A 12,163-nucleotide genomic window follows, 5' to 3' on the forward strand; every position below is an offset into this window, starting at 1 on the left:
TGCTCGTGGCCAGCGGTCATCGTGACCATCGGGCCATGAGCATCGGCACCCCTGCAGTGCAGCGGGTGCATGCCTGCTATCCCGATCCCACAAGCCGATGTATAGCTACGACGGCTTGTGGGATCATGCTGACCTGTATTATGACAGCGGCTGGTCGGCAAGCGGTTAAATTGATTATTTTCCTCAACGATAACTCATAATGACAACGAGAAAGAAGTTTGTTTGAAATCTTTGCAAATTTATTCAAAATTAACTAAAAAAAAATCACATGTACATAAGTACTCACAGCTTTTCCATGACATGCAAAATTGAGTTCAGGTGCATTCTGTTTCCACTGATCATCCTTGAGATGTTTCTACAACATGATTGGAGTCCACCTGTGGTAAATTCAGTTGATTGGACATGACTTGGAATGACACACAACTGTCTATATAAGGTCCGGCAGTTAATAGTGCACGTCAGAGCACAAACCAACCCATGAAGTCCAAGAAATTGTCTGTAGACCTCTGAGACAGGATTGCATCGAGGCACAGATCTGGGGAAGTGTACAGAAAAATGTCTGCAGCACTGAAGGTCCCAGGGAGCACAATGGCCTCCATCATCCTTAAATGGAAGAAGTTTGGAACCGCTAGGACTCTTTCTAGAGTTTTTCTAGACCCTGATGGTCACTCTGATAGAGCTCCAGCATTTCTCTCTGGAGAAAGGAGAACCTTCTAGAAGAACAACCATCTCTCCACCAATCAGGCCTGTATGGTAGAGTGACCGGACAGAAGTCACGCCTCACAAAAGGCACATGACAGCCCACCTAGAGTTTGCCAAAAGGCTGATGAAGGACTCTCAGACCATAAGAAACAAAATTCTCTGGTCTGATGAAACAAAGATTGAACTCTTTGTCCTGAATGGCAAGCGTCATGTCTGGAGAAAACCAGGCACCACTCATCATCTGGTCAATTCCCTCCCTACAGTGAAGCATAGTGGTGGCAGCATCATGCTGTGGGGATGTTTTTCAGCGGCAGGAACTGGGAAATTAGTCAGGATTGAGGTAAAAATGAATGAAGCAATGTACAGAGACATCCCTAATGAAAACCTGCTTTGGGGAATAAGAGAGATTCACCGACAATGGCTGCACAGCCTGGGCGATGACATCACCCATAGACTTACTATGTGGCATCCATTGTCAGCTGTCTGTCCTCATTACTGCAGACTGAACCCTGCTCCCTTAGAATTGATAAGTATCAACATCTTTTCTTTACAGGGTAGTTAGAATAGGCCTAGAATGGGGTTGTAACAGGTTTAGATATAGTTAGTATTTGACTGTAATTCTACTTTACAAAGTAGTCATGAAGCTCCATGCAAGCAGATGCTTCCAAAGTGTTCTAGGGGTTAAAGTTTTTCTCTTATACTGTGCATATGTTCTGAGGTTCTTCTGGTCAACAGTGTTATGTGTACTACTAAATGTTAGAATGTAGCTTGTTGCAACTGTTGTGCTTAGGTTGACCTTCTGAGCTGGTGGATCTAAGAGGGAAGGGTTAACACTGCTGACCAGGTTTTCCCACTCTTTTTCAGAAGGTAATGCCCCTGCAGGTCACACTATACAAATAGGGGCTATTTAGTGTCCTAAGGTGGAAAGTTCCAGACCTGCTGTTAAGAGGTAGCGGTTATGTTGCCGGTTTGTCCACTTGTGGGAACCCAGCTGGGGTTCCTAGGGGTCTGGATCTACATGGATTTGTGTTGGACTCTTATGGATTACTTATTGTCTTTGGATTTACTGTTGGTGAGGGGACACACTGGACACATTTTCTGCCATTGTGCTATGTGCTGGGTGTCCAGTGTGCACCTGTGCCTTTAAGAAGTGGTGGGCTCTTAACATAACATTACCGCAGCTCCTATTATTATTATTATTATTATTATTCTACAGGATTTATATATATTTATATATTATACAGTTTATGCAGAGCTTTACAACTTGAGAGTAGACAGTACAAATACAATACACTTTAATATAGTAGGAAATGTAAAGGTAAAGGAGAGATTTGGAGTCTCTTTGACCCCAGATTTCTCTATAAAGAGCACCTGACATCCTTATTTCTATTATAAGGAATATTTACATTCCTTGTAATAGGAATAAAAGTGATAAAAAAATTTAATTATATAATTAAAGAAACTGTGTACAAATAAAAAACAAAATAAATAAGAGAAGAGAAGAAATATTGAAAGCATCTCCATCCCTCCGTGCTCACGCGCAGAAGCGAACGCATACATAAGTCACGCACATATATGTAAACGGTGTTTGCCCCATACATGTGAGGTATCAACACAAGCATTAGAGTGAGCACAATAATTATAGCACCTCTGTAATGCTAAAAAGGTAACCTGTAAAAATATTTAAAGCGTTGCCTATCAAGATTTTAAAGTACCGTACATAGTTTGTCGCCATTTCACGAGCACGCACAATTTAAAAGCGTGACTTGTTAGGTATCTATTTACTCAGCGTATCTTCCAAATTTGACAAAAATAATTGGGTTATATATTTTATTCTGTTTTTTTTTTTTTTATTCATTCAAGTGTATTTTTTCCCCAAAAAAGTGTTTGAAAAACTGTGATATAAAAAATTGCAACAATCGCCATTTTATTCCCTAGGGCAGTGATGGCAAACCTTGGCACCCCAGATGTTTTGGAACTACATTTCGCATGATGCTCTAGCACTCTGCAGTGTAGTGGAGCATAATGGGAAATGTAGTGTATATATATATATATATATATATATATATTGTGGCAGCAGGCAGGTGAAGTCACCTGGTTGTATCCAGGATGGTAAATATGTGTGTCCTAGATTCAGGCTTTATGCAGACCTTTACAATTAGAGGGGAAGAGTTAATGAGCCCAGCTAAAGCAAGTGGGCTCATTAAGGCCTCTACAAAAAACCCCAGCATGCATAGGGAGATGCTCCATCCTGGAACCAGTTTTGTGTTGTATAGACTGGGGAGTGTGTCACCTGTACTGTGCGGTGAGTTAACGCCTGTGTGGCAAAACCTTTACAACAAAGGCAGGGACTGGTACAGCACAAGGCTGTACCCAGTTGTTAGACAGGGAGTCTATGTGTGTAGTTAGAGGTCAAGCTGACCAGGATTTATTTTCTTGTTTTATTTTGTTTGGCTGTTATATGTATCACTGCATGGAGCATAAATAAACCGGATCTTTTGTTTTTTGAACCTACACCGCTGTCTGCTGTGCCTGACTTTGTGTTGTGAACCCAGCCAGGGGGTCACACACACCCGCTGCCGAGCTAACCCCTCACAGTTGGTGGAGAATTTTGGCATTTTCTTTTTTTTTGTTAAGGCCAGCATGGAGGAGATACTGAGACAGCTGGCTCTAGCAAATGCAAACCAGCAACAAGCAAATGCAAATCAGCAGCAAACAAATGCAGGTTTACAAAAGAGCCTTGCAGCTCAACAACAGAGCCTTGCAGCCCAGCAGCAGACAAATGCAACTTTGCAGCAGAGTTTGGAAAATCAGCAGAAGGCTCACCAGCAGAGTTTGGAAGCTCAGCAACAAGCCCAGCAGCGATCTGAAGCCTGCTTCATAGACCTGTTGCAGAAGCAAGAGCAGAATTTTCAACAGAAAATAGAGACATTAATACAGCAACGTCCGCAGACCAATGAAGCAAGTGGTTACAATAATACCGCATCCTTTGGTGTGAGCCGTTTACTGACAAAAATGACTGGAGAGGATGATCCGGAGGTGTTTTTGACCACATTTGAAAGGACTGCTGAAAGGGAAAAGTGGCCTAAGGAGCAATGGGCTGGACTGGTGGCCCCTCTGTTAACTGGGGAATCGCAGAAAGCTTATTATGACCTAGAGCCTGACCAAGCAAAAGACTATGTGGTGCTAAAAGCAGAAATATTGGCACGGCTGGGTGTCACCCTGGCCGTCCGGGCTCAGCGTGTGCATAACTGGACTTTTCAGGTTGGAAAACCTCCCAGGTCTCAAATGTATGATCTCATTCACCTGAGCAGGAAGTGGCTGCAGCCAGAGACTTTGACTGCACCAAACATTGTGGAACGTGTGGTTATGGATCGTTTCCTGAGAGCTCTTGCTACTGCCATCCAAAAATGGGTAAGCCATGGAGACCCATAAAATGCAGATAAACTTGTGGATCTGGTTGAGAGGTACTTGGCTACAGAGAACCTGACCACCTCTTCCAGGGACTCACGGACTTTCCCCCCTAAGACCAGATCATCCCCAGTGGCGGGTAAGATGACTCCAAGGGGTGAGGGTGGAGAGAGTGAGAGGGTGGGAGTTCTACCTAAGGTCTGGCGGGAGCAGCCCAGGAAGCCCATGCTGCCAGAGGCAGCGAAAAAGATTATTTGCTACCGCTGCCGGCAAGAGGGACATATTGCAGCCAATTGCCCAGTTGTGGATGAGCCTATGCAATGTGACTTTATAAGGGAGAGACGTCAGTCGCTGTTTGCGACAGTTGCATGCACTGCCATTCGGGGACCTGAGAAACATTTATGTAAAATGTGTATTAATGGTAGACATGTTGATGTGTTGCTAGATTCAGGTAGCCTGGTAACATTGATAAAAGCTGAATTAGTTACTACAGAGGTCTCTGGGAAGAACAGGGTGGCTGTTATTTGTGTGCATGGGGACACCCGAGAGTATCCTGTAACTTCAGTGTTTTTTGAGACCCCCAAAGGTAACCTCTCTCATCAGGTGGGGTTAGTGGCTCACTTACCACATGATGCTATTGTGGGAAGGGATTTTCCAAAATTCTGGGAACTCTGGGATTGTCCTGAGGCCCCCATTGGTGCCCCTATAAACCAGGAAGATGACCAGAATTCCTCTGGGAGTGGTGAGGACTCTCCTGAATTTCCCTTGTCGGTATTGGCGGGGGAAACTCGAGAAACTGGGGAGGAGCCAACATCCTCAGATGAAAACATGCCGTCTGTGGAGTTTTCGGATCTTGAGGTTCACAGGGAAAATTTTGCCACAGAACAGTTAAAAGACCCCACCCTAATAAAGGCACGGGAAAATGTGGTGAAAATAGATGGCGAGTTAGTGAACCCAGATAAGACTTGCCCTTATCCTTACTTCACTATGGAAAGGGACCTGCTATATCGAGTGGCTCAAAGGGCAGAAGAAACCATTGAGCAACTTGTAGTGCCCAAACCTTACAGGAAGTTGGTGTTAGAATTGGCTCATGGACACATTCTGGGAGGTCATCTGGGGACAGAGAAAACCAGAGAGAGGGTACTGCAGAGATTCTATTGGCCTGGGGTCATAAAGGAAATAGAAAAGTATTGTTCCTCCTGCCCTGTGTGTCAGAAGTCGGCACCTATGCCACATTTCCGTAACCCACTGGTACCTCTTCCTATCATTGAGGTCCCCTTTGAGAGGATCGCAATGGATTTGGTAGGTCCGATAATGAAGTCTGCTAGGGGGCATCAGTACATTTTGGTTATTTTGGACTATGCCACCCGTTATCCGGAAGCAATTCCTCTCCGAAATACCTTGGCCAAAACCATAGCCAAAGAGCTATCTCTTGTTTTTAGCCGCGTGGGTATTTGTAAGGAACTGCTTACGGACCAAGGTACACCCTTTATGTCCCGGGTTATGAAAGAATTATGCAAGTTGTACAAAGTGAAGCAATTGCGTACATCTGTGTATCACCCCCAAACAGATGGGTTGGTTGAAAGATTCAACAAAACCCTAAAACAAATGTTAAAGAAGGTGGTGGATAGAGATGGAAAGAATTGGGATTGTCTAATACCCTATCTGATGTTTGCCATTAGGGAGGTACCCCAATCCTCTACGGGTTTCTCACCCTTCGAGTTGCTCTATGGGAGACACCCAAGAGGGCTGCTGGATATCGCCAAGGAAACTTGGGAAAATGAGAGTTCTCCTCACAGGAGTGTGATTGAGCATGTCGCCCTGATGCAAGATAGAATTGCACAGGTAATGCCAATTGTAAAGGAACATTTAACCCAAGCGCAGTTAGCACAGCAGAGAGTGTACAACCGTGGGGCCAAGACCCGTACTTTTTCCCCGGGGGATGGGGTCTTGGTGCTAGTCCCTACGGTTGAAAGCAAATTTCTGGCCAAATGGCAAGGTCCATATGAAGTAATTGAAAAAATGAGTGAGGTGAACTACAGGGTTAGACAGCCAGGAAGGCGAAAGCCGGAGCAGATCTATCACGTCAATCTGCTGAAAGCCTGGAGGGATAGGGAATCCCTAGTCGCAGAGACTTTGTCACAAGTACAGCCTGATTGCTTAGTTCCTGAGGTTGGAATAGCAGACACCTTATCGAAACCCCAACAACAGGAGGTTAAAGAGTTTGTACTTCGTAACAAAGAGATTTTCTCTGAGCTTCCGGGACAAACATCTGGCGTAGAGCATGACATTATCACCCCGCCAGGAGAAAGGGTAAAACTAAAACCTTATAGAATACCAGAGGCCCGACGGGAGGCAATACGTGGGGAGGTTCAAAGGATGCTGGAATTGGGTGTGATAGAGGAGTCCCAGAGTGACTGGTCCAGTCCTATCGTACTAGTGCCCAAACCTGATGGGAGCTGGCGGTTTTGTAACGATTTTAGACAATTAAATAAAGTTACAAAATTTGACACCTACCCCATGCCACGTATAGATGAGTTGATTGACCGGCTGGGAACAGCCCGATATATGACAACTCTTGATCTCACCAAAGGGTATTGGCAAATTCCCCTGGCCGAGTCGGCCAAGGAGAAAACTGCGTTTGTAACCCCAGATGGGGCATTCCAATATAAGAGAATGCCGTTTGGGTTACAGAATGCACCGGCAACATTCCAGCGGAAAATGGATAAGATTCTGAGGCCCCATCAGAAATATGCTGCAGCTTACCTGGATGATGTGATTATCCATAGCACAGACTGGGTCTCACATTTGCCAAAAGTACAAGCAGTCCTAGACTCTATCCGGGAAGCTGGGTTTACGGCCAATCCAAAGAAGTGTACCATTGGACAGGAGGAGGCCAAATATCTTGGGTACACTATTGGGAGGGGGGTGATAAAACCCCAAGTCAATAAAGTCGAGGCCATACAGAGTTGGCCACGTCCCAACAGCAAGAAACAGGTACGAGCCTTTCTGGGAATCGCTGGCTATTATCGACGATTCATTCCCCATTTTGCTTCTCAGGCTGTGCCCCTCACCAACCTGACAAAAGGGAAAGAGTCGGTTATGGTTAAATGGTCCCCAGAGGCTGAGGAAGCATTTCAGTCCTTAAAAACAGCCTTATGTAGCCAGCCAGTGTTGTACTCACCAGACTTCTCTAAGGACTTCGTGGTACAAACTGATGCATCAGACGTTGGGTTAGGAGCAGTGTTATCCCAGGTCTGGAACGGGGAAGAGCACCCAGTCATTTACCTCAGCAGGAAGTTAAAGTCCCATGAGGTAAATTACTCCACGATTGAGAAGGAATGTTTAGCAGTGAAGTGGGCTCTAGATTCCCTTCGGTACTATCTGCTAGGTAGGCACTTTGACCTGGTGACTGATCACGCTCCTTTAAAGTGGATGGCTCAGAACAAGGAGACCAATAGAAGAGTAAATAGGTGGTTCCTAGCCCTACAGGAATTTAACTTTACAGTTAAGCATCGCCCTGGTGTTAAAATGGGGAATGTGGTTGCTTTGTCTCGGATACATGCGTGTCTGACTGCTGGTGTTACAACCCCAAGGTTGAAACAAGAGGGGGGGGGTATGTGGCAGCAGGCAGGTGAAGTCACCTGGTTGTATCCAGGATGGTAAATATGTGTGTCCTAGATTCAGGCTTTATGCAGACTTTTACAATTAGAGGGGAAGAGTTAATGAGCCCAGCTGAAGCAAGTGGGCTCATTAAGGCCTCTACAAAAAACCCCAGCATGCATAGGGAGATGCTCCATCCTGGAACCAGTTTTGTGTTGTATAGACTGGGGAGTGTGTCACCTGTACTGTGCGGTGAGTTAACGCCTGTGTGGCAAAACCTTTACAACAAAGGCAGGGACTGGTACAGCACAAGGCTGTACCCAGTTGTTAGACAGGGAGTCTATGTGTGTAGTTAGAGGTCAAGCTGACCAGGATTTATTTTCTTGTTTTATTTTGTTTGGCTGTTATATGTATCACTGCATGGAGCATAAATAAACCGGATCTTTTGTTTTTTGAACCTACACCGCTGTCTGCTGTGCCTGACTTTGTGTTGTGAACCCAGCCAGGGGGTCACACACACCCACTGCCGAGCTAACCCCTCACAATATATATATATATATATATATATATATATATATATATATAATGTTTGGGGTTATAAGTGCCAGAAAAGCTTGGTCTTCAAGTGGCTAGAGACAACGTATGGGCAATTGTGGCTATCATGATAACATAATGGCAACAAACATGCAATAGTGACAATACAAGAGGAACAGGCATGGCACACACATTCGTAGCAATAAATGGAGGCATGTCTGCCTTTCCAAAACCCTTCACCTATACTCTAGACACCGTGATTTCAAGCCGTAGTCTCTATCTCCCTGTGACCACACAAGTACATGGTTAGAGATACTGCTGGAGGACAAGATTGTACATCCTGCACACCTCCTAGCTAGCTGCTTCTATTAGCACTCTGCTTCATGCTGCTAAGTGGCTGGGAGTAGTAGTGCTGTTGTCAATGCTCCAGTCATCCAATCAGAAGGCCAGCGTTCTACCAGAGAAGCCCAGAATGTATAATTTGTGATACAGGAAGCAGAGCGAAGAGTTTATACTGTAAATCACAGACCCTACCAGTCCCTAAAAAAAACAAAAAAAAACCTGATGCAATTAATTGAAGATATTCGCTCGCTGGTTTTGGATTAGAGTTCACTTCCTGATCGATTCTGTGACAATGGTGAATATAGTTAAAAACCCTAAGGTGGCTCTTCTTAATGAGCCTGTCGTCGATGCTCCTAAGCATTTTCAAACTTTAGTCCACTTTATGTTTCTCGCTGCAAAAATCACTATAGCAACCGCTTGAAAGAATCAGTGATAGATCTAGCTATTATGAAAAATAAACTGACATGAATCATATTCCACGAAAAGCTGGTCAGTATCTTGCAGGATAAAACTGCTAAGTTTGACTGGGTTTGGGATCCTTGGATTAAGTATTTACAACTTCCAGCTGACTGAGGAGTGTGGGCAGTGGATGCAGGCATTTGAACAGTCCTTTTGCTTTGTATCATTCTTCTTACCCTCCTTCTCTTCTTTTGTTTCTTTTCTTTTCTTTGCCATTTCTTTCCTTTAATTCCCCACCCCCTTTTCTTTTGTGGATTCGCACTTCCCCTTTTCATTTAGTTCGGTTGCTTCCACTTGTGGTTGCATTTGGGTTCTAATGTTTCCCTTGGTGGGGGGTTTTCCAAGTGGGATTGCTGTTTGCTCTATATGAACTTTTTTCTTTATGTTAAAATTCTACTTTATCTGGCATCCCTTTGTGTGGGGAATAACTGTGGTATAATATTTGATATCCCCCTTTTATCAGTGTCAAAACATTTTTTTTATGGGGGGGGGGGCGGGAAGCAAACAAACTGAAAAATACTGAACCCCCTCCATAAATTGCAGCCTCATTGTGCCCATCAAATACAGCCACTGTGCCCATCAAACGCAGCCACTGTGCCCATCAAATGCAGTCACTGTGCTCATCAAATGCAGTCACTGTGCCCACCAAATGCAGCCACTGTGCCCATTAAACACAGCCACTGTGCCAATCAAACCCAGCCACTTGTGCCTATCATATGCAGCCACTTGTGCCCATCAAATGCAGCCACTCGTGCCAATCATATGCAGCCACTTGTGCGCAGTATATGCAGCCAATTGTGCCCAGTATATGCAACCACTTGTGCCCAGTATATGCACCCACTTATGCCAATCAAATGCAGCCACTTGTGTCTGTCAAATGTAGCCATTTGTGCCCATCATATGCAGCTACTTGTGCCCAGTATATGCAGCCACTTGCGCCAATCAAATTCAGCCACTTGCGCCAATCAAATGCAGCCACTTATGCCAATCAATGGCAGCCACTTGTGCCCAGTAAATGCAGCCACTTGTGCCAATCAAATGCAACCACTTATGCAAATCAAATGCAGCCACTTGTGCCAATCATATGCAGCCACTCATGCCCAGTATATGCAGCCATTTGTGCCCAGTAAATGCAGCCACTTGTGCCAATCAAATGCAGCCACTTGTATCCATCATAGGCAGCCACTTGTGCCAATCAAATGCAGCCACTTGTATCCATCATAGGCAGCCACTTGTGCCCAGTAAATTCAGCCACTAGTGCCAATCAAATGCAGCCACTTATGCCAATCAAATGCAGCCACTTGTTCCCATCAAATGCAGCCACTTGTGCCCAGTATATGCAGCCACTTCTGCCCAGTATATGCAGCCACTTCTGCCCATCAAATGCAGCCATCACTTCACTAACCCCACCCACAGCTGATCCGGCACTTACCGCTGCTCTCCTGGGGTGACGGGGCTCTCCTCCTTGGTGGCTCCACGGCTCTCTTCCTCGATGGCTTGGCAGCTGCGGGTCCTGTGTCCACTCAGCTTGTCTTCAGACTTCCTGTGTGTCCTGTTCCACCAAAGCATTAGGCATCCAATAGGATCGCCTAATGCTTTGGCCAGTCTCAGGGACCTGCCTGCTGATTGGCAAGGAGGAATGTTAGTGTGAAAATAGCGAAAATGTATTCGCTATGCCACACAACAGGGTTCGATCAGGACACAGTGCTCTGCGAGCAGAGCCCACCCTATTTTGAAGTCTATTAGAGCCTCTGGCTCTAATCACCTGCTTCAAAATACACACCCCTCGCCTATCCCCGCCATAGTATTTCACGTGTCCGGCATCCTGAAAGGGGCCGGGCACATGAATAGGGAGGGCGGAGGAGGTGTCGGTGGGGCAGCCACTGCCTTTTATACCTGTTCTTAATGTTTTGATATGCTCCACCTGCATTGTGGATCCTATTCTTGAAAAATTTTCAATAAGAAAATTGAAACAGAAGATATTCATCTTTCTGGTGGCCCAAGTCTCATACTATCCTTTCAGACCAGCACTGCATCTTTTTGCAAGACTCACCAAAATTGGACATTTTGGGAGTGTCGTATGCTTGTATTCCCATGGTTCAACCCTTATGTACAGTATTCTGCAGCACTGCAATAGGGAATATGAAAAGATAGGTATGCAAAGATAAGTATAAGAACTCTTCTATTGAATCTTTTTGGAGACTGACAGGACCTCTTTAACGGAAGTATACTCTCCTACTGCCCTAGTGACCCTTTGTAGGTGCTTGGTATATCCTATAGCTGCAGTGGATTAAACAGAACTTAAATTAGGTTAAATCAACTGGACTTTCAAATTTCAACAAAATCACAGTGTTCGCTGGAATGCATTAGTCTGGTTTAATTATCTGCCTCTAACTACTTTTTAAAATTACTAAACGGGAACAGTCTACCTGCTGAGAGGCTGTAGATCTCATAGCAATGTTCATTTTGTGCATAGTAAGTATCTAAGGCTAACGTTTTCTAAATGACCGTGAAAGGTCACGAGGCTGTGAAAATTTAAGCTACTGTGTTGATTTACAAGCACTCTGTTTTGTAGTATTTCTCAGAAAAGGAAGTTGCACAGCCCAGTTAATTTCAGGTGCTGAATTAGCCTGTAATATATTTTCTTGATCATACATCACGGGACACAGGAGCTCATTACATAGTGGGTTATATAGGTCACCTCTGGTGATTGGACACTGGTTAACCCCAATTAAGGAGAATTCCTCCCCTATATAACCCCTCCCATATGGGAGGCACCTCAGTTTTTTCGCCAGTGTCTATGGTGTTTGGTCACGTAAAACATGTGCTATGAAGACAGCTCTGTGCAGGTCCCTGCGGGGGCCTAAGGGCTACAACAAACCGGATCCATATCTCGGGCCGATATTTGACTCCCAAGATGGTATGGTACCCGGGCCTCGTCAGCCGAAGAAATGAGGTTTGGCCTGTAAGTCCTCTCCTGTTGGAAGACTGGGCTCTGAGAAAACCAGACTTGGTGTACTGTTTACACAGAGCGCACAAAAGTTTCTGGCAGAGTCTTTTACAAGGTCCAGGTAGGAGAAAGAGCCCCAGATAAACCTGAAGGTTGGCTAAC

The sequence above is a fragment of the Lithobates pipiens genome, unplaced genomic scaffold (genome assembly GCF_037356315.1).
Source record: "Lithobates pipiens isolate NorthernLeopardFrog02 unplaced genomic scaffold, aLitPip1_a1.2 Scaffold_10, whole genome shotgun sequence".
Classification (NCBI taxonomy): Eukaryota; Metazoa; Chordata; class Amphibia; order Anura; family Ranidae; genus Lithobates; species Lithobates pipiens.